Genomic DNA, 3,876 nt, shown 5'->3' with positions numbered 1-3,876 from the left:
TTGGTGATGGTCTGTGTTACTACATCTCTACTGAGAAGAAGAACTGGGAGGAGAGCCGACATTGGTGCAAAGACAGACAATCAGATCTGATTGTTATAAAGAGCAAAGAGAAACAGGTACAGGTACAGGTGTGTGTGTGTGTGTGTGTGTGTGTGTGTGTGTGTGTGTGTGTGTATGTGTGTGTGTGTGTGTGTGTGTGTGTGTGTGTGTGTGTGTGTGTGTGTGTGTGTGTGTGTGTGTGTGTGTGTGTGTATTACTACTTCTGAAGGTCAAATGTCAGTCAAAGTTTGATACGCCATCATTTGCTTCAGGGTTAGTTAGGGTGCATGTGCACTCTCAGAAATAATAAATCTGTGGCCAAGTAAATAGCACTATTAGAAAAAGTTATATTAACTCAATAACATCACTGAATATCATGTATGTGATTGTTTGAGTAGGTCACACCAAACTAAATGCGTGAAAGTTTTGAGTTAGATGTACATATATTATTTGAGTTAATTTCGTGAGAATAAATTAGTATTTGAACAACTGATTTTATTCTTGAATTATACTCAATGTGTTTTGGTAATTTTCCTTCATAATATTTGAGTATGGAGTACTTATATGGATCATTTTAAAAAGACCCATAATTATTATTCATTCCAACTCAATATTCTTTCATCTCTGAAAACAACCTAAAAAATAAGTAGATGACTAAGATTCAAAATTGTACACAATGGATCATGGGAAAAAAAAGGGTTCATGTGTGTGTTGTACAGTGCGTACATCAATAACCAGCAGATTTGCTATGCAGGATTTTGTTGAACGTGTAAACAAGACAGTGTGGCTGGGTCTGACTGACAGAGACGGAGGATCATTTCAGTGGGTGGATGGAACACTTCTGAACACAACAGCGTAAGACTTATCTTCATTTTTCGCACTCATTTCAACAAGCATTTCACATATTAAATTAATTATTGTAAATATGAATCGTATTACACTGCTACTACATTATGTATGTTGTCTACCTCGATGTCTATATAGAATATCACTCGAGGTCATGATTAAGAAAGATTAAGTGCATGTGTAGTAATGAATTCAATGTCCCTATAGGTACTGGGAGCCCGGTGAGCCTCATAACTATGGTGGAGATCAACACTGTGTTGAATATTTTGAGAGGTCTAGAAGATGGGACAACAGACCATGTTCTATTAATAAAAAATGGATCTGTGAAAGAGTTCTCTGCTGAAATCATACTTTCACAATGTTAGCTGGTGTGTTGCTACAGCTACATGATGGCAGTGTTTGCCTGTGTTTGTGTGTTTGCTTTTGTATGTCTGCCTTGCCATTTACATTAATATTTCCATTATTTAGTTAAAGGGGAGTTTATAGAATGTCAATAACCATAATAATAATAAATAATTACCATCTGTTCCATTTCACCATACCATGTTTCATGTACTTTTGTTTCCTTTTGAGATTGGCACATTTCCTGGGGCAAGCTGCCCAGATCACACATGTCACACGGGTCTTCTTATATTTTCACTCTCAAAAAGCACTTGCGATGTAGTGCATTTGAAACTATATTGCAGTGCACATCATGGGGTGATCACTGCTTGCCTCCTGTGAATTGTTTTATTTTTATTTTTGTTTATTTTCTGTTTATTTTGTTGCTGAGTGAGGTCAGCAGACAACGTGAAGTGATATATATTTGTTCCTCACTAATGCTCATGATCAAATCTACTCTGGGTCTCATAGGAGGGATGTGTGGACAGTTCAGAAACCTGCCTACCAGTGACATCGTGGGCATTTTCTTAACAAGATTTCAAATTGTTTTGACGCAAGAACAATGGCTCCCATTAATAACCTTCCAGGAATATAGCCCTCCTTTGAGACACTGACGGGGTAGATAAAAATGGCATCATCATTTTTACCATCTTATAATGAGCATTAGTGAGGACTAATTATATGAAGATACTGTAGGTTGAAAATGGATTAAGTCGACGTTTAAGAATTTTAGCAGACACTTCTTTTTGTTGTTATGCAAACCACTTAGTTTATCTTAACTTATTTATCCGTTCCTCTTTCTTGTAGTTGTATCATTGTCTAATGTATCACTCGAAATTATTTACATTCAAGTTTCTGACATGGACAAATGTATTATAAACATCAAATATGTTATAGCACTTTGTGAACTCTAAGTAAAGTAACAGAATTGCATTTTAGCAATTGTATACACCGTTGTATAGGACTTATGAGCATTATTTTCTGCCTGTGTACTGTATGTGTAAAACATAATAAAGGAAAGTCTTAAAATTTGGTTAGTTATCATCATTTAGGACCCAAAACCCCTTCAAGGTCCTCATTTTGAGAAACACTAGTCTATTGTATAACATAGAGGTTCTCAAAGTGTGGGTCGAATTGATCCGTGGATTTCTACTTCTTTCAACAAGAGATGCTGCATTTAATGTTGCAACACATACACATAACATAAAACGTGTAGGCTACACCATTTGGTAATTTGTCAGTGATTCACATGCTACTACTGCAGCATGGTCCAAGGGACAAGACATTGATAGGGAGAAGCACTGAGCTTGTCAGGCCTAACCCTGGTTTGATGTTACATTTTCCTTTTGTAAAAGGTTGCTATTGAAAATAAATGATATAAGGCATTAACCAAAAGGTCGACAAGTCGACTCAGTCAACTTCATTACACAAGTCGACTCCCACCCAAGGAAGGTAAAAGAATGAATAGGCCTACGCACAATGTGACATATCACAGCATGTGCCGGGGTATTGCACATGTCATGCACAGTGTAACTGGAGCTGCGATGGTGTGGAGTGTTCCAGCAGAGGCTCTAAGTAAAAAAGCTCATGATCCGTTCTCTGTAGATCGAGGTGTGTGTTTGTTTGGTTCTCATTCTCCACTTAACACCTAAACAGCTGCAGGTTTGTAAATCTCGTCCAATACAGACTAATTGACAATTTGACATAGTAAATAAGGAACAATGAAAGTGACACAATCACCCATATCCTAGTTATAATTACTGTTGTTTCATGTTGAGATTGGCACATTTCACCCTGTTTTTTTTTTCATCTCACTCATGTCACTTTGTCTGCTGACCTCACTCAGCAACGAAATAAACAGAACATAAACAAAAATAAAAATAAAATAATTCACAGGAGGCAAGCAGTGATCACCTCATGATGTGCACTGCAATGTAGTTTAAAATGCACTACATTGCAGGCGCTTTTTGAGAGTGAAAAAATAAGAAGACACGTGTGACATGTGTGATCTGGGCAGCTTGCCCCAGGAAATGTGCCAATCTCAACAGGAAACAACGTTACGCCTATCTATTGTGTTTGTCTCTGCTGTTTTTGTTTCTTATTGCTTTCTATATTCTTAACTATTGTTGACTATTGACCCACTGTCTGAAATAACTTTGAATAGAATTTAATTGACCAATTAATATTCATTCATGTTTTTCTTATATTTTCTGCATAGTGCTGTGTTTTATTTTGTCTGTCATTCAATGTTATGGGATACAAAAGGACCCCATTTGAGAAAAAGCCCAAAGCTTTTTTGAAGTGTTGATCCTTTTAGTTGACCTTGTACCAGTGAACTGTACTGTCATGAAACTACCTTTTCCTATGCAAACTTCTAATAAAGTCTTAAATCAATCAAGTGTGGAGTGGTCTTCAGAGGGATGCTTTTATAGAATCCTGTACTTGGGAGTATAGGCCTATATATGTTTTAGAATTTGGTACAAAAAATTCAACTCGCACAATATAGTCTACTGCATGCATTGCCAGGACTACACTGTATTATATAGTGTGGACATTGTACTGAGAGCACACCTGTATTGTGGGACCTATTCCCTTAAGACTAATTCACAA

This window comes from Nannobrachium achirus (assembly GCF_963921795.1).
Source record: "Nannobrachium achirus genome assembly, chromosome: 14".
NCBI lineage: Eukaryota > Metazoa > Chordata > Actinopteri > Myctophiformes > Myctophidae > Nannobrachium > Nannobrachium achirus.
This window is presented reverse-complemented; position numbering follows the sequence as displayed.